The 19,826-nt window shown below is 41.4% G+C and overlaps 1 protein-coding gene across 1 annotated transcript in view; it reads left to right on the top strand.

Moving 5' to 3' along the window:
• The first annotated feature begins 692 nt into the window (after nucleotides 1–692).
• The window catches only part of LOC121872266 (membrane progestin receptor gamma-like), a 60,353-nt gene continuing 41,219 nt past the window's right edge, over nucleotides 693–19,826 (top strand). The window contains exon 1 of the mRNA XM_042374931.1: nucleotides 693–767. The gene's annotated coding sequence lies outside the window, so the exon portion shown is untranslated. The remainder of the gene's footprint in view (nucleotides 768–19,826) is intronic.

The following is a 19,826-nucleotide window of genomic DNA, read 5'->3' as shown; positions in this document are numbered from 1 at the left end:
TTGTACAGTGTTTGTGAAATGGCACAACACTTCATCTCTAATGGCAAGATAGCCGACATATTAAAATTGTATCCACTTTTTTGCACTTAGTAACTATATCAGTTCTCATGTATAGAACCAAATACACAATGTGCTTGAATACTTCTCACGCAAATGTGAATAACAAAGTGTGCGGCCAGACATACTGCCTCACACGCCTGTACTCACGCATTTGTGAATAAGTTACCCTTTATGTATAGAACTAAACAAATAATGTAATTGAAATACTGTGTAACATTCAGTGCCATAATATCCTGACAACGGGGGTTAATTATTATGACCATTGTAAACTCTACTCTGTAATCCTTTTGCGCTACCGCTCACAGGATGAGTGTGGGGTGCACAATAAAGTAGCCGCTGTAAGCGGCAAAATAAAAAATCAACCAGTAGATCGCGTAGCAATTTCTAGTAGATCACGGGATGGGTAGTAGTAGTGTCGTAGCCCTTCAACAGGGTTGCTACGGTTACAATACACGGCCTTACTGCCAAGCGCACGACCCATCCGTTATTACAGAGAAAATTGCGATATTTTGTTAATTGGTAGCAACATTCATGACATGTTTGGTTTTGCATCTAGCAGTCATTTAGCAAGGAAGGACACATTTAGATAATTTGGGGAATATTTAATTAATAATGTTACAGAAATATAAATTCCGACAAATTTCACCCGCCGCGAGCCTGCACACTGCTTGCTGACGCCATGCAGTGCAAATCATCACATCAGTAAAGTAAGTTCTTCCTATACCGTTCTTAAATATATGATTATTCATTGAAAATTATATAAGCGCTTGGCAATATATGCATGTATTCATTTAGTTTTATTCTCTCTCTCTCTCTCTCTCTTGACTCAAAATCTATCCATTATCTGCTGGAGGTTATGAAAAATTGTGGTAGTAGATCACGTTTGGATTACCATGTAAAAAAGTAGATCCAGTCACACTAAAGTCTGACCACCCATGGACCGACCGTTGCAGCATCTGTGTGGGCATATGATGGTTCGGTGTTATTGACGCAAATTCTTATAATTTTAGGTCATATTCATAAACTTGTTTGGTTATGTAGAGAGATCGAGCCCTACTTCTCAGTGAATGAATCGTGAAGGGTATAGCGTGCCTCTCACTCTAGTAAATTATGATATATCTTACCTGTACTGCTTAGTCTAAGGCACGGATGCACAGCCTGCGGCCCTCGGTGTCTTGTGTAATCAAAACTGTTGAAATACAAAATTAATATGAAATAAAACCTGGACTTGAGGCAATGGGAACAATCTCTACCTTCACTCAGTTTACACTTACAGTTTTTACCAGCTATACCGAATAGCTTATTTGTCTTTCAATTTTTGCATTGCATTTTACTGAAAGGTAATAACAATTTCAAATTGACTGTAGCAATTTGGAGATCACAGTCAGCAGCAGGTCAATAGCTGGACGGGAAGTGAACGTGTGTCGATCGGAGAGCCAGGCTGTCAAGGCGGGAGCATTGTTGCCGCTAAGCCAGTTATGTTGATTTTATCTCAGTATTATGCCTTCCTCTACATATCTAACTTTTATCCATGAGAAACCTATAGAAATGCACGAGAAAACTATATGGTTCATATTTTACGAAAATAAATTATTACTAATAAAAATAAGAAGAGAACTATGGCATCACAACCACTCATACAGTGCACGCGACAAACTAAGCAGTTTAAGCTGGGACTCGGTTAAGATGATTGATAGATTGGCTGAACCAATATACCCTGGTACTCGGTTGAGACAATTGCCATTATTGGAGTATTACTGAATATTTATTTACCCCTCACAACGTCTGGTTAATTCACTCTAGTAAGTCGACTGGAAAAAATACATCACGGAAGAGAAAACGTGAGAACAAGACAAGAAAGTTTCAAGAAATATGTACCTATAACTATTACTTTGTGGAAAACAGTGCAGAGAAAATCATTTGTTTGATTTGTCAAAGTTGTGTGGCCGTTTGAAAGGAGTATAATTTGCAAAGACATTATTTATCCAAGCATAAATCATATGAAGAAATCACAGGTGAACTAAGAAAACAGATAATAAATTCTTTGATGCAGAAAAGCATGTTCACTCAGAGGACGAAAGAGGCACACAAGATGTGACAGAAGTGAGCTATGAAGTTGCACATCTGATAGCAAAATGTTCACGGTTATTTACAGATGGTGATTTGGTGAAAAATTGTATGGTTATTGGTGCTTAGAAACTTTGTCCAGATACAGTGAAGAAGTTTGAAAACATCAGTTTGAATCACATGACAGTGCAATGCAAAATTTGTGAGTTATCAAGTGACATAGTAGACCAGCTGAAAGAGGAAGGTAATAACTTTTGTACTTTTCTGTAGTCGCTGACGAATCAGCTGATGTAACATCTACAGGTCAGTTATTAGTTTTCGTACGTGGTGTAACAGACGACTGCACTGTTCTTAAAGAACTTGTTGGTCTCAGTTCTCTGAAGGTGCAAACTAAAGGTAGTGACTTGCTAAGTGGACTTCTGGAGCAAATTAGCCCTACTGAGTTGAATACTGTATAGACAATTTAGTTGGCATAACAACTGATGGGGCTCCTTCGATGATTGGTACGCACAATGGTATGGTGCCACTGTTGATCAAACACCTGGGACGGCGCAAAAATGCACTGATACAGTTTCACTGCACAATACATCTACAGAATTTGTGTGGGAAAGAACTGAACTTTGAAAATGTAATGAAAATTGTAGTTTCAACAGTCAATTTCATAAAATCTTGAGCTTTGAACCATCGCCAATTCAAGTAGTTTCAACAAGAAATTGAAGCTGAGTATGATGATCTAGTGTTTTTCACTGAAGTCAGGTGGTAAAGTCGGGGAAATACATTGCAACGATTCATTAACCTCCTGGATGAAATAGTGATATTTCTTAATGAAAAGTGTAAGGTGGTTCCACAGCTTTAAAATGTGGAGTGGCTTTGCTATCTGGCATTTTTGTTGATATTACCAGTCATTAGATAACTTGAATGCCAAACTTCAGGGGCGTAACCAACTTGTTTCGCAAGTCGCAAACCATTTGTCAGCTTTGAACAAAACCTTAACGTGTTTCAGTCACAATTCATGAAAGGAGAGTTGGGACACTTTCCAACATATCAAACTTTGCTTGAAAAGCACACTGTACAGTCACTCGTAAAATTTCATGGGGGGGTCTGTGTGTGTGTGTGTCGGTGAATCCAATCCCCACCCCTTTCTGGACGACAAGTCTGTGTATAGTGACGTGACATTGCACACACGCACACACATGGCAGAAATGTGTCTTTGATGTAATAAAGTCAGACAGGATTATGATTGCCAATCAGTTATTATCGTAAGTCAAATCAGTTTACACATTCCATGTTGCATGATAACATATGAAGGTTAAAGCCCCTTTGATTTCAAAGCATTAATTAAGCAAGTGACCAGAGACGTCGGAGGTGCAGGTCGTGGTTCATTACATTCTGTTCGAAAATTTGCTTCGTATGTTCCATATGAATAGCATGTTAAACCGTTAGTTCAACTCGGAAGTATCGGTGTATCATTAACGTGTTATAATATACTACACTTCTCCATTTATTACTCTCTTCATTTATCCAACGTAAACCCATTCTGAATATTAGGTAATAATGTATTCAAAGTAGACTAAGACTCTAAAAAGTGAGCAGTGAAGCAATTGTTCAAAGTGGTGATGGAACAGTTCCGAAGCCAATGACGACATAATTGTGACGTTTTGCATTTATAGAGTCATCGGTCGACTTCAAAAACGGAACAATTAAAGTTTCATATATTTACATATATAGGATATTACTATCTTTATAGATATTAGTAATACCTTCAAATACTATAACAAAGCTACAGCTAAACACCTGACCCATATCACCTCCAATGTTCACCTGGCAAAAGTTCCCCTCCATAATATTGCTTCGTCTCCACACATCGAAGCGTCTCGTGATTCTGGTGACAGAGGAGTGTGGTCATATTGTCCATGACAGATTTAACCCTCATATGCTGTCATACAAAAGCAAATGTGTAAAAAAATATATGACATAACGGAATATTTGCATGGAAAAATATTCCATCAAACCTGACTTAATTGAACATACAGAGTTCCAACAGTTTTACCGAGTGTGTTTGTGTGAACGTGGTTATGTGCCAGAGATTCGTCGTCTAGAAAGGGGTAGGGATTGGATTCACCCACACACACACACAGATCCCCATGAACTATTATTAGTGACTGTACATCACAAAGCTGAAAACTATGGAACAACATTAGGAAATCTCCGGGAAGTGTTTGATAAGCGATTTGGAGACACCAAGAAAGAGCAGAAAAATTTGCAACTGTTCAGCAATCCCTTCTCTCTATCATCTAAAGACGTCAAACTAGTGGCTCAGTTATAACTGATTGATCTCCAGATTAGTGAGAGTCTTCGTGCAAAGATTATGGAAGGGTAGTTGCTCGATTTTTACAGGTGCTTGCCTAAAGATCAGTATCCATATTTGAGAAATAAGGCTGCTATTTATGCATGCTTATTTGGCTCCACATACATCTGTGAGTAAACATTTAATCTGCTGAATCTTAACAAGTTGAAGATTTGAAATAGGCTAAAGGACGAAAATTTATACTCTGTTTTGCGAATGGCAACCACAAAGTTTGACCCCAAAAACACGAAGCTCGTCTCAGAGTCACAATGTCAAACATCACATTAAGAAAAACTTGTTCCGTGATATGCCAGGTTAGCACATTGTTTTTAATCATTATTTTTTATGGTAATAGGCATTTGTATAAAGTTACACATTAAAATTAATTATGTATGACAGCAAATTCTTGGTCATCTCTGGTCTAAGTAAAAGCATTATATTTGATTTAGAAAAATAATATATCTGCGTTTGAGTAAATAATTTGCATGTATCATTCAAACATCTAATTATGGTGACTTTCATAAATCTTGCAGCTCTCGCTTACGAGTTAGTTTGGTGATGTGGCCCCGGAAGCGAAAAGGTTGTGCCTATGGTCTAGGGAGTAGCAGCCTGAATATTTAAAATGTGTCCCCGTAGTTGTAATACTTTATGAAGTCAGTGTAGTGTGAGTATATTATGTACATTTAGACCCAGAGTTAAGAGAATACGAATACTTTGCCATTTTTCATCTTGACATTCACTTAGGTATATTTACTTGGTCATGTTTCCCTATCGATAGGTCTTCTGAACACTTCTCTCACAACCTCGACATTTTTTTTTCTTCTATTATAAAACTTTAACTTGTGTCGTGTCGTCAGTTCCTCATTTGTATTTATATTTCTGAATTCCCTTCATACAAGAATTAAATCTCCATTGAAGACCATTCCTTTCCATCGTCATTTGTAAGATATAAATTTTCTTCCACTGATCGACATTGAAGTTGATTAACGGGATCACGTGACGATTAGCCCCAGCTTATTTTACGTCTAGATTAACTATCCTAATCTAATCCTCATCCAATCCTCAACCTAATCCATCCTAACTTACCCCCCCCCCACCCAGCACGAAACGTTCATGGTGTTTAGTCCTCTGGTAAAATAAGTTGAAGTGCTAATCTTCACAGGATATAGATTAGGTATGGTGACAAGAGAAAGGAAGGAGCACACTACCTCTCGCCTTTACCGCACTGGATGTCATCTTATTTACAGTGATTCTTTGTGATTTTTACGTTACAACATTGAATATTCCACTCACATCTTTTGCCCACGTGTGTGTGTGTGTGTGTGTGTGTGTGTGTGTGTGTGTGTGTGTGTGTGTGTGTGTGTGTGTGTGTGTGTGTTTGTGTGTGTGTATGTGTGTGTGTGTGTGTGTGTGTGTGTGTGTGTGTGTGTGTGTGTGTGTGTGTGTGTTGCACACACTACACAGGGTGGTGAAATGCGTCTAGTGTGGCAGCATTATGTTAGTGTTAAGGTACAAGCACTGCTTGCTCCCTCTCGCTTTCAGCTGCCGCCGCTGGCTAGCCCTCGTGGCGAACATGGAAGCAGCTCGCAAAAGTCTTCCCCTGCCAGTACACAGCCTCCTCACCATCAAGACTCCTGCTGTGCCTCCTCGTGGCAACACACAGTAACTGGGTGCCTCGTGGGCCCAGGCTAGATCAGCAGGGGATCTCGGAGTAGCCGTGGGCCCCGGAGGGATGGCGCATAGGCTCACTGGCATGTGGACACGTCCTGGCGCCTACAAACCACCGCCCCGCTGCCTTGCAGATTAACCTTGGCAGGTATAAAGCTACGGGAGTAAACCCAGAACGAAAAATCTGCGGTGGCGCCCCGCATCAGGCAAACATGCTTACAGAGCTCCAACAAGACCCCAACGGCGGTGTAGGCGGAAAAGGTGACCACCATGGAAACCAAACGACTACACTGGCGGACGAAGGCAATGCCTGATGGACAGGCTACTAAGGCGAAACCCAACAAACTGGGCAATCGGCAGTCCATTGCAACTCTTCTTCTCCCCAGTTGTTGCAACACTTGCACCACTAAATCAAGAAAAGGGAGAGCCAAGATGTTTGGTTGCAGCCTGCGCTCCTGCCTCACCACATAAATCAACTCACACTCAGCCATCATCCAGCTCATCAAACCACTCATCATCATCAAACCCCTTATACCCCCCAAAAGCCCTATGGCGACGAACAAGTGGCGACGGGGACAGGCAGAGATGACTGCCGGGAGTGTCTAGTCACAACTCTGCACATGGGCGGCACAGATAAGATGGTCGTTTATGCACTGGGATCTAGGCAGCAGTGCAACCCTGTTCTGTCTGTGCGACTGAGCAGCCCTTACGAGCAGCCACTCTGCTCACCCCACACGGGGAGGGGGCTAGAAAAGGTGCCCTAAACATAGTCTGCCTAAAAACCCAACCTGACTGGGCAACCGCACCCAGTAAGGTCATCCTTATACGGTCGAAAACACAATCAAAATCACAGATCCAAGCAAAAACAAACCCTACAACCTCTTGTGGCCGCTGCATGGAATGTCAGAACCCTTCTGGATACTGGCACAAATGTGCATCCTGAAAGAAGAACTGCCTTTGCGGCAAAAGAGCTGACTAGGTATAACATCGACATAGCAGCCATCAGAGTCTCAGCTCCCAGATGAGGGCCAACTCATGTGTATCCTGAAAGAAGAACTGCCCTTGTGGCAAAAGAGCTGGCTAGGTATAACATCGACATAGCAGCCATCGATAAATCCCGGCTCCCAGATGATGGCCAACTCACAGAACGGGGGTCTGGCTACACCTTCTTCTGTAAGGGTAAGCCTGCTGCGGAGAGAAACCACATTTATGGAGTTGGCTTTGCCATCCGTCAACGCATCTTACACAGGCTTACTGAAATGCCAATTGGGATCAATGAGCGCCTCATGACGCTTAGAGTTCCACTGAATCACTCACGTCATGCCTTCTTCATCAGTACATACGCCCCAACACTGGATGGAGAGGATGACATCGAGGAGGCCTTTTATGCCGACCTTGACAGAGTGCTAACCTCTATCCCCAGAAAAGACAAGGTTGTGCTCATCTGACGGTAATCACATAATTAAAAACGACGAAGGCCTCCTTCAGTGCTGGAAAGAGCACTACCATTCATTGCCCAACCGAAACACCGATGTGGATGTCCTGATTACTCAGCAGGTCCCTCAACATCCAGAGCTGACCCACCTCAGCTATCCTCCGTCCCGGGATGAGGTAGCTACTGCCATCAAACAGATGAAAAATAACAAAGCCTCAGGGCCTGATGGAATCCAAGCCGAGGTGTATAAAGCAGCAGGACCTCTACTTACCAACTGTCTCCACTCTCTCCTGGAGAATATATGGGAAAAGGAGGAAATCCCCCAAGCTCTTAAAGATGCTTCCATTGCCAATATTTATAAGAACAAGGGGGACCTGTCAGGGTGTGGCAACTACCGTGGGATCTCGCTGCTCTCCGTAGCTGCCAAGATTATCACCCGAGTCCTCCTAAACCGACTTCTTCCTGAGGCGGTACACTTCCTTCCAGAATCTCAATGTGGTTTTAGATCATCACGTGGCACTACTGACATGATCTTTGCTGCCCTCCACATACAGGAAAAGTGCAGCGAACAGCGTCGTGACCTGTACATGGCTTTCATCGACTTAACCAAGGCCTTCGACTCGGTCAACATGGAGCCTCAGCCGTTTTGGCTGCCCACCAAAATTCATCGCCATTGTGAGGCAACTCCACGACTGCACAACGGCACCCAGTCATGAGTTCTTACCCATCCAAACAGGGGTTAAACAAGGATGTGTACTGGCACCAACTCTTCCATCTTCATCTCTGCCTTCCTTACTGGTGCCAGTGCCAATTTAGCCAGCAGGGTGAAGATCGAGTATCGGGTGAAGGGGGGTCTTTTCAACATAAGACGACTCCAGGCAAGAACAAAGGTGTCGGCAGCTTCCATTACTGAACTTCAGTATGCAGACGATCTCACCCTTGTTGCTCACACTGAACACGACCTACAGGAGATCCTGAACACCTATGCAGATGCATAAGCACACTTCGGCCTTGAGCTGAATGTACGTAAGACTCAGATTCTCTTTCAACCTGCCCTTGGTTCAGACACACCTCCACCATCCGTCCAGCTTAACGGTACTACACTCTAATGTTGCCCACTTTCGGTATCTCGGCTCCCACCTGTCCACCACTGCAGACATCGATGAAGAGATTCAGCATCGGATCAGATGTGCATCCCAAGCCTTGGGCAGGCTCCGAAATCGTGTCTTCAGCTGTAGGGTGCTGAAATTATCCACAAAGCTGCACGTATATCGAGCAGTGGTCCTGCCCACCCTACTATATGGCAGTGAGACATGGGTCACATACAGGAGGCACCTCAAGGCACTTGAAAATTTTCACCAACGTAGTGTACGTTCCATCCTCCGAGTTCGCTGGGAAGACAAGAGAACAAATGCCAGCATTCTTGCTGACACCAACTGCATGGACGACAGTAGACTGCCAAAGCAACTACTTTACAGTCACCAACGAATAGTAAACGTAATGCTGGCGGGCAATTGTAAAGGTATAAGGATAGTCTTAAGACAAACCTGAAAAGGTGCCAAATCGATCCCCTCACCTGGAGGTCAATTACTTCACACGAGAAGGTGTCAATAGTTTCGAGTTAGCCCGACTACAGACCGAGGCAGATAAGCGCCAACGTCGGAAAGACGCTGCCACCGCCCCTCCAACACCAGATGGAGCCCTCCACATGTGCAACGAATGTGGACGACGCTGCCGGTCCCGTATCGGGCTCTTTACTGTAGTCACTTGGAAGCTCACTAACCTAGGTGACATCCCTAATAACCCTTATTATTTTACCATAGCTGGATGATCGTCATACTCGATTTCGATTGACAGCAAAGTAGTAGTAGTAGTGTGTGTGTGTGTAAAAATAATAATAATAATAATTAACGGCTTATTGAAAAAGTCGGCAGCCCGAAGGCTGAAAATATACATTGGACATGAATGCCTTATTACATACAAAGACATGGGGTGGGTGGGTCGTTTATCAAAAGCATTTATTACTGAAAGAAGAAGGAACAATGATTGAACATACAAATTATTATAGTTTACAGTTGATGGCCCGGGCCTGGGCTGGTCATGGAGACACCAGGTGGTGTGGTGTTCACGTGGTGCAGTAACTCGTCCTCGGGTGTTGATATGAAGGTTCTCACGTCGTCATGGAGACACTGGGTGGTGTGGTGTTCACGTGGTGCAGTAACGTGTGTGTGTGTGTGTGTGTGTGTGTCAGTGTGTGTGTGTGTGTGTTTCTGTTGATCATTTTCAGTTTCCATAATCTTATCAGAGCGATAAATTTAATGAGGGAGGTCGGATCATCTCGCTGTAGGAGGTGTTAAGTAGCCTTGTGTGGTGTTATGTAAGAGTCGCCTTCTATATGACGGGTTAGTCACCGTCAAAGTACTATACGTCAAAGTACTATACACCTCCAGAATCTGTGGTAATGCTCGGTGATGCGTTGTCTGAAAAACATGTAACTATTGTTTTATTGATTTGTGTGTTGGGGGGCTATTGTTTTATTGATGTGGGGCTATTATTTTCTTGTTCTGGGGCTATTATTTTTCTTGTTCTAGGGCTATTATTTTATTGTTGTGGGGCTATTGTTTTATTGTTGTGGGGCTATTATTTTCTTGTTCTGGGGCTATTATTTCTTAATGATGCGGGGCTATTGATTTATTGTTGTCGGGCTATTGTTTTATTGATGTGGGGCTATTATTTTTCTTGTTCTAGGGCTATTATTTTATTGTTGTGGGGCTATTGTTTTATTGTTGTGGGGCTATTGTTCTGTTGATGTGGGACTATTGTTTTATTGATGTGGGGCGATTATTTTTCTTGTTCTAGGGCTATTATTTCTTAATGATGCGGGGCTATTGATTCTTGTGTTGTTGGGCTTTTGGTGCTTGTGTTGTGGGGCTATTATTTCTTAATGAATCGGGGCTATTGATTCTTGTGTTGTGGGGCTATTGGTGCTTGTGTTGTGGGGCTATTATTTCTTATTGATGCGGGGCTATTGATTCTTGTGTTGTAGGGCTATTGGTGCTTGTGTTGTGGGGCTATTGGTGCTTGTATTGTGGGGCTATTGATTCTTGTGTTGTGGGGCTATTGGTGCTTGTGTTGTGGGGCTATTATTTCTTAATGATGCGGGGCTATTGATTCTTGTGTTGTGGGGCTTTTGGTGCTTGTGTTGTGGGGCTATTGGTGCTTGTGTTGTGGGGCTATATGAATATGAAGATTTCAGGTGTGGAGTGACTGTGGGATGTTTCATGTGTGTGGTGTGTTGCATGTGTGTAGTTTGTGATGTTTCTCGTGTGTGTGTGTGTGTGTGTGTGTGATAATAATAATAATAATAATAACAATATACGGTTTATTAATAGAGTTGCAGCCGGTGGCTGAAAATATACAAACTTACATGTGATTTAGACATAATGATATGCGTTCAATACATTTACAGGGCTGTACAGTACATAAATCGGGAGCTGTTTATTATTTTAACGAAGATGGGATGGTGCTGTTCTTATATCTATCGGTGCGGGCTCTTATGGGCTGAATTTTGTTGTAGTGGCGAACTGTGCGAGGTGGGAGGGGGACTGCCGGTGGCAGGAGGTGGCGATGACGAGGTTGGTGCAGTAGTCCACTGCCAAACCTTGCTAGTGCTTGGTGGTGGAGGTCTCTGAGGGATGGCATTTCCAGGGTGGAGAGAGCGTTGTTGTAGCCGGAGTAGTCTGCCCCTAGCACGATTCTGCAGGCCCTTTTCTAGCTGACGTGTGTGTGTGTGAAGTGTAGTGTGCTGTGTTTCAGATATTTGGGGTGTCAGGTGAACAATGTCAAATGTGTGGTGTGTCAGGTGCCGTGTATCGTATGTCAGGTATTAGGTGTCAGGTGTGTGGTGTCAGGTATTAGACGTCAGATGTGTGGTGTATCAAGCATATGAAGTCTGGTGTGTGGCGTGTCAGGTATTAGGTGTGTGGTGTCAGGTATTAGACGTCAGATGTGTGGTGTATCAAGCATATGAAGTCTGGTGTGTGGTGTGTCAGGTGTGTGGTGTCAGGCATTAGACGTCAGATGCATGGTGTATCAAGCATATGGAGTCTGGTGTGCCAGCTGTATGGCGTCAGATGTGCAGTGTGAGGTGTATGGTGCGTCAGATGAGTGGTGTCAGGTTTGTGGTGTATCATATGTGTTGGTGTGTGGGTGTTGAGTGCTGACAGTGACTTGGCTCCTACTCACCCAAGGTCTTCTACCTAATCATCCTTACACCTCGCGTCTATTGTGTGTGTGTGTGTGTGTGTTTAATGTTGGCGTGCTTATTGTCTATATATTCAGGTTAACATCCATTCCCTTCGTGCTTTCGAATATTTACCACGCACTGGATCGTGCGACATCGTAGGTGTGGTTAAAGGTCGTCCTACACAAAACTGGACTCAGATATTGAATATAATTGTACATACCTGCCTTGTCCTTACGCGAAATACAGCACATGCATTATTACATAGCACGTGAAAAAATTAAATTACTCCTTAAGTACTTGCGAACAGTATTTCCGTGTCTGATGCTTACTGTTATGTCTTAGCTGGTACAGTACCACAACATAATGCACGTACGGTGACCTACAGGGAGTTTATATCATCTCTCGTGGTGTATACACGTGAAATACTCACACACGCTCTTATTCAAACACCTGCACATGTTCCCATTCATGTGATTGATTGATGGTCGATGACATTTAAGTGTACAAACAAAACAATAGTAACAGTGATAAGACAGGGTTGAGGGCACAATATTCTGTTCAAGTGTACAGTATGTGCTTTTATGTGTCACCAAGGCACAGGTTGCTCATATGATTATCTGCCTCATCTAAACACAATTGCAGGGTTTCAATCGTTTCTCTTACTTTGACAACACAAAATACATATATATTTTCACACTTATTTTTCTATTATTATTATTATTATTATTATTATTATTATTATTTTGATTATTATTTTTTTTTCAATGTTTTTATTATTAACTATCATTAATTATTATTATTATTTCACCCCCAGGCCCTGATGTGGGTCTTTGTCCTGTGCCCTGATGGGTTAATATATATATATATATATATATATATATATATATATATATATATATATATATATATATGCAAGTAAATCACTGTAGGTGCGCGTGATCCAAGTACTGTGTATGCTGATAACCACAAGGAAACATTGTGGACACCTGCTGTCCCCTAGGAACTTGATCTCACTCTCTACTGTATATATTAGCATTGTCAAGTATTACTCCTTAGTCTGTACTCACCCCTGAAGATGTGAATTACAAGAAAGTGCTTTGGAACTTCGTGTTTTCTTGTTTCCTTGTGGTTATCAGCATATATATATATATATATATATATATATATATATATATATATATATATATATATATATATATATATATATATATATATATATATATATATATATATATATATAGTCGATTTACTGGACCTTTAATTTCTCACTTGACTTGGGGTTTATTAAAGATTATTAGATGGTAATTGCAGTGGAATATACTATACATTTATCTCAAGGAGTATTATGTAACATATAGTAACATCTGGAATAGTACAATAGCATGGTGGTAATAAGAACATCTCATAATGTTACCACGGTTATCATTTCAATATTTATTTATTTTATTTATTTATTAAATTTTTATTTTTTATTTTTTATTTATATTATAAGTATAAGTGCCTTTAGAAAATCGAACCAGCACAAGAACACTTAAATCTACTAAACAAAATGAATTGTTTGTGACCCGTGGAAGGATAGCGTCTGTGACTGGGATGAATGAGACACACTGTAAAATTTAGACACTTATATTCCTCCAACACTACAAACACAATCAATAATGGTACACCAATATATACGCACCTCTTAACTGAACTTAAAACACTATTCTGGGGAATAAAAGTTATACATGATGTTGAAATTATTAGAAACTCAGGCAATTCCTCATTAGAACAATAAGTTTAAAGTATTAAGAAATGTTGCTTGCACCATGAAACAGGCCTTAAGGGCTTTCAACAAAATAATATCCAGCACTGAGAATATGGTATTAAAAAACAAAGTTAATAACTCTTCAATGAATAGGCTTAAGGGCACTCAACAAAATTATATCACCCCAACAGATGCACACTTCCTAACCTAACTTAACCACTACTCTGGGGAACAAAGGTTATACCTGAGATCGGAATTATAAAGAAAAATTAGATGCATTAAAAGAATTAAATCACAGTATCACTCTGGTTCCACTTAGTAACACAACCATTCAAAAAACAATACTATGAAAATCATTTAGGAACTATTACTACCCACGTCAAGATAATATCAGTACATAAAAAATGGTATTAACTACACACAAAAATATTGTCAATATTATTGAGATGTTACTGGGTCCACCAATACCCGTGAGTCAATCCTCCACCCAACTCAACATACACCCGTAATAAGGGAGATAAAATGTTCCTCTAGGTATCCCCTAGACTCCTGGTCTCAGTGTGTGACCATTTATTTACTCAGATTGCCTCAGTGTACTCTCAGTGCGTCCATGGGCGGGAAGAGAGAACGCCCGCAGGTGACCATGGCCAGTAGGTAATACTTCTAGCTGACCGAGGGCACGTGGTGTTGTGCACCTACGTGGTAAGAACTGATCACCCAATGCTGATGCTGGTCCCGTGTCGTTTTAGTTGTCGGGAGCACTCGTCCACTCAAGAGATCCTTTGCTACCCCGCTAACCAGTGACAAGCCTACACTGATCGTTCCAACGGCGACAATCGCCAATCCTCAATCATCAACGGCAGTCTCAAACGGCAGTCAATCTCTCGCAGTCAAGTAGGTTCTGATGGAAACCCTGAAATTGACTCACTGTTAGCTCTTAATAACTTTATCACTGCTCTATCAAACCCCTATCTGAGATCGAATGAGACTTACTTGTTATACTGCAATAGAGCAACACAGGTGACTAGACCACGTGACTATTTCTGTGGGCGGGCGTGCAGGGATGTCCTGTAGGTTCCTAATGCTTTCACGTGACTGAGGACCAGCCAGCCTCGCGTCTCTCCAAGGCACTAGCTTAGGCCTAGTGACATATTTTCTGCCTAACTAATAACTTTCTTGGGACACCCGTAACATTATTCAGACTGGTAAACGATCTATAATAATTTCAAATTCAATAATCGTCCCTTAACTTCATGAATCGCATCATTATTAATTCGGTAAACTATATTCAATATCGTGATATGGCTCGGGCATTTGAAATTACACTGAAGTTTCTGAATATTATATATATATATATATATATATATATATATATATATATATATATATATATATATATATATATATATATATATATATATATATATATATATATATATATATATATATATAGTATATATATATATATATATATATATATATATATATTTTTTAGCACCGTTGGTCGACAAAAAAAAGTGATCAGAGGTGAAACGTACTTATGTGTTTTACTTTATCCTCACACGATAGATATGAGGAACTGTTGTGAGACGCAGTGTAGTTATCAGGGATGATGAGTTCTAGAACTTTGTGGAGGTGAGGCAACTGCTTACGTCCCTGATCCCTCACTAAATGCTTACGTTCTTTTATCGACAAGAAATAGCAAGAACATGCATGCACATGAGACTTAAAGATAAATGACTAACTGACCAAATTGTAAAATCTCAATAGTTTCGGAGTTATAGCGCATGAAAGGTTTGGAAGGTGGATAGGGCGCGGTGGCTCTGTTTCATGACCACCTCGGTCAGCTGACATAAATCCTCTTGATTTCTACCTGTGGGTCACATTAAAAGCATATCTGCATATTCGCCAAATGTCGATTCCTCCATTTCCACTTCCGTGTGCTCGCCCAACCCTAGTTGATACAGACGTTCAGCTGTCGCCCACTGCAGGGAAGGAAGTGGGCAGCCACCTTATACTATCACCTCACATCAGCTTGGTATGTTCCCTCTCCCTCCCTCCCTCCTCCGATCACCACCCTAACCCCCAAGCCACCCACCTTTTTCCCTGCTCATTACGTCATATGGACATGTTGTAACAGCACTTTTGCTTTATATAAGTATTCACCCAAATGAATAACACCAAGTTATTCACCAAGTTACTACTACTACTACTTTGCAGTCACTCGGAATCGAGTATGACGATCATCCAGCTATGATACAATGATATAAGTTATTGGAGGTGTCACCTTCATTGGTGAGTTTTGAGGTAACTAAAGAAGAATATACGGGACCGGCAGAGTTGTTCACAGATGTTGCACATGTGGAGGGCTACATCGAGTGCAGGAGGGGCAGCGGCAGCGACTTTCCGGCGCTGGTGCTTGTCTGCCTCGGTTTGCAGTGGGGCTAACTCAAAAATATTAATACCCTTTCGTGTGGTGCTCCTCCAAGCGTTACGATGTGGAGTAATCGTTTCCCAGGTGAGCGGGGTCGATTTGGCACTTTTTCTGGTTTGTCTTAAGACTATCTTTATACCTTTTCAGTTGCCCTCCGGCGAAACGTTTATTATTCGTTAGGTGACTGTATAGTAGCTGCTTTGGCAGTCTACTGTCGCCCATGCGGGTAACATGGCTAGTCCAGTGTAATTGTTCATGGATAATGGTAGCCTCGATGATCCTACAGTTTGTGTCAACAAGAATACTGGCATTTGCTCTCCTGTCTTCCCAGCGAACTTGGAGAATGGAATATAGACTACGTTGGTGAAAGTTTTCAAGTGCCTTGAGATGCCTCCTGTATGTGACCCATGTCTCGCTGCCATATAGCAGGGTGGGGAGGACCACTGCTCAATATACATGTAACTTTGCATATAATTTCAGCTCCCTACAGCTGAAAACACGGTTTTTGGAGTCTGCCAAAGGCTTGAGATACACATATGATCCTATGCTGAATCTCTTCAGCGATGTCCACGGTGGTGGACAGGTGGGAGCCGAGGTACCGAAAGTGGGCAACATTAGAAAGGGTAGTACCTTTAAGATGGATGAATGGTGGAGGTGTGTCTGAACCAGGGGCATGTTGAAAGAGAATCTGAGTCCTACGTACATTCACCTCAAGGCTGAAGTGTGCATAATGCATCTGCGTAGGTGTTCAGGATTTCCTGTAGGTCGCGATCAGTGTGAGCAACAAGAGTGAGGTCGTCTGCATACTGAAGTTCAGTAACGGAAGCTGCCGACACCTTTGTTCTTGCCTGGAGTCGTCTTATGCTGAAAAGACCCTTCATCCTGTACTTGATACCCTACCACTGGCTAAATTGGCACTGGCACGAGTAAGGAAGGCAACCAAGAAAATGGAAAAGAGAGTTGGTACTATTACACACCCTTGCTTAACCCCCGTTTGGATCGGGAAGAACGGAGACTGAGTGCCATTGTGCAGGACACTGCCGTTCATGCCGTCGTGGAGTTGTCTCACATTGGCTATGATTTTTTTTTTTGGGTGGGGGGGGTTGGAGGGGGCACCGAAAACGGCTGAGGGTCCACCAGAGTGCTTCCCTGTTGACAAGAGTCGAAGGTCAATGAAAGCCATGTACAGGTCACGACGCTGTTCTCTGCACTTTTCCTGTATCTGGCGGGCAGCAAAGATCATGTCAGTGGCGTCATGTGATGGTCTAAAGCCACATTGCGGTTGTGAACGTTTTCAAAATAGTGATCAGAAAGCTAGGTTTTGCGTTGTGGGTTTTCCCAACATCTACAACGCGTTTTGGTTGGTCTCGAAATTCCTCTTAACAAACCTAATCTAATCAAACCTAATCTAACCAAACCTTACCTAAATTAAACAAATCTAACCATGATCCGGTTGGTTAATTCCAAGTTAACCAGGTTGGTTCACATATATTATATTGGGCTGTAGTAACGAAACCCAATTGAAGTTTCTTGTTTTATTAAAAAGTATTATGTATATAATTCCTGAGTGTAGATCAACCGTAAGTTCCACTATTTATGAGTGTGGTGAGAAAGGGACGGCGTCTATGTAAATAGACGTGAATCAACGTCCGTTCGATATTAAGTTTTGAGAGGGACTTTGAGTAGTGACCCATAGAGGGAGCACGGAATTGGGACTTCGTCCCCCCTCGAGGGAAGACGGAGCCACCCACTGCGGCTCTCAAATAACGTCTTCCTCTAGTCAAGGATATCAAGCTACTGCTCGCTTTAGGTGGCCAGAGAGCCAGCTACTTATGCCTTTACTCAGCATAGTACGACGCAGCTTCCCGTGGGCACACCTTATCACATGCATTGAACATGTCACCTCATAGCCAGTGGAAAGTTACAGGGGATGAATCTGAATATAAATCAGATGTAAATAACCCATTTATATAATACTTCTATTGATGAGACAGGGGCCATTACAGCCAAACCAAACCTAATCTAACCCAACCCAAACTAACCTAAAACAACCTAATCGTACACAACCAAACTTATAGTGAAATTTCACTTTCTGGCTATTTTGAAAATTTCCACAATGCGTTGTGGTCGTTTTTCACTCAGTAAACGAATTCATTCTTTGAGCCTAAGATATATATATATATATATATATATATATATATATATATATATATATATATATATATATATATATATATATATATATATATATATATATATATATATATAGGCTATATATAAAACAAAGAAGACGGAGTAGCAATCTATGTCAGGGATAATCTGAAGTGTGAAATAGATAAGGAAATAAATACTGAGTGGAATCCAGAAACAATTTGGATAAAATTAATCGATGGTATGGAAAAATTAATCACAGGAGTAATATATAGACCTCCCAATCTTGATAGAGTTAATGAGCGACTTATTTGGGATGAAATGTGCAGGGCTTCCATACATAGCAAAGTCTGTGTGGTAGGGGACATTAACTTAAGCCAAATAGATTGGCTTGACCATATGCGTAACTCAGAATCAGAGGATTTTCTTAAAACAATCCAGGACTGTTTCCTAAGCCAACATATAACCGAACCCACCCGAGGTAATAATATACTCGATTTAGTTCTGTCAAACAATGAAAACCTAATTAGTAATGTCGAGGTAGGGAACGAACTTCCTAACAGCGATCACAAAGAAATAAAATTCCAATTAGAATTTCAGGGCAGCTGCAAGGAAAATTCCACTAAAGTCCCAGATTTCAGAAGGGCAAACTCTGATAGTTTGAAAAGGCAGCTGAGAGAAGGGGCTTTACGCTTGAGGGTGAATTACATGACCTCACATGAGGAAATGTACCCACAGAGGGCGACCTCACCTTACCGGGAGACCTGATAACGAGATCTGAGGTTGACGAGTTTCACAACAATTTAAATAATGAGTTACTTAATGCACAAAGGCAGAACATGCCATACAGAAAACTCAGATCAAACAACAATGACCCTAAATGGATAAATAATTATTTGAAGAATATATTGAACAAAGGAAGGCTATAGGTAAGAGATTAAATTGTAGTGAAATTTACCTCCGAGATTATAATAAGGTATTGGCCGGTTGGGTTAAGACCGAGATAAGAAAAGCAAAGAGGAATAATGAACTGAAGGTAGCAAGGGAGGCGAAGTCAAACCCCAAGGGATTCTAACAAATGTGTCAAACTAAAACACGAGAAAAGATTGGACCAATACAGTCAGACACCGGCGAGCTAACTGATAACAACGGAGAAATAGTAATAATCTGAATAAATATTTTTCAACAGTTTTCACCACCGAAAATTTAAACATGATACCCGAGGCACCGACTCTTTACAGAGATAGTGAAGAAAATAAATTAAGCGAGATAGTAGTGGCTAGTAACGATGTTAGTAAGCAAATAGACAAACTAGAGCCTAATAAGTCACCAGGTCCCGATGAGATATTTGCCAGAGTATTAAAGGAATGTAAGGAAGAGCTTATTATGCCCTTAGCGAAGTTGTTTAGCATGTCTTTAAAAACGGGTGTAATACCAGAATCCTGGAAGACAGCGAATGTATAACCGATTTTCAAGAAGGGAGATAGATCACTCTAACTACCGCCCAATCAGTCTAACATCAATTGTAGGCAAATTACTGGAAGCAATTATTTCAAACTCTATTCGAAATCACCTGGAGAAGCACAAGTTGATCAATGATTCCCAACATGGCATCACAAGCGGGCGTTTATGTCTAACGAATCTATTAACATTCTTTTCATCTGTTTTCGA

This window comes from Homarus americanus, unplaced genomic scaffold (assembly GCF_018991925.1).
Source record: "Homarus americanus isolate GMGI-L3 unplaced genomic scaffold, GMGI_Hamer_2.0 scaffold5589, whole genome shotgun sequence".
NCBI lineage: Eukaryota > Metazoa > Arthropoda > Malacostraca > Decapoda > Nephropidae > Homarus > Homarus americanus.
This window is presented reverse-complemented; position numbering and strand designations above follow the sequence as displayed.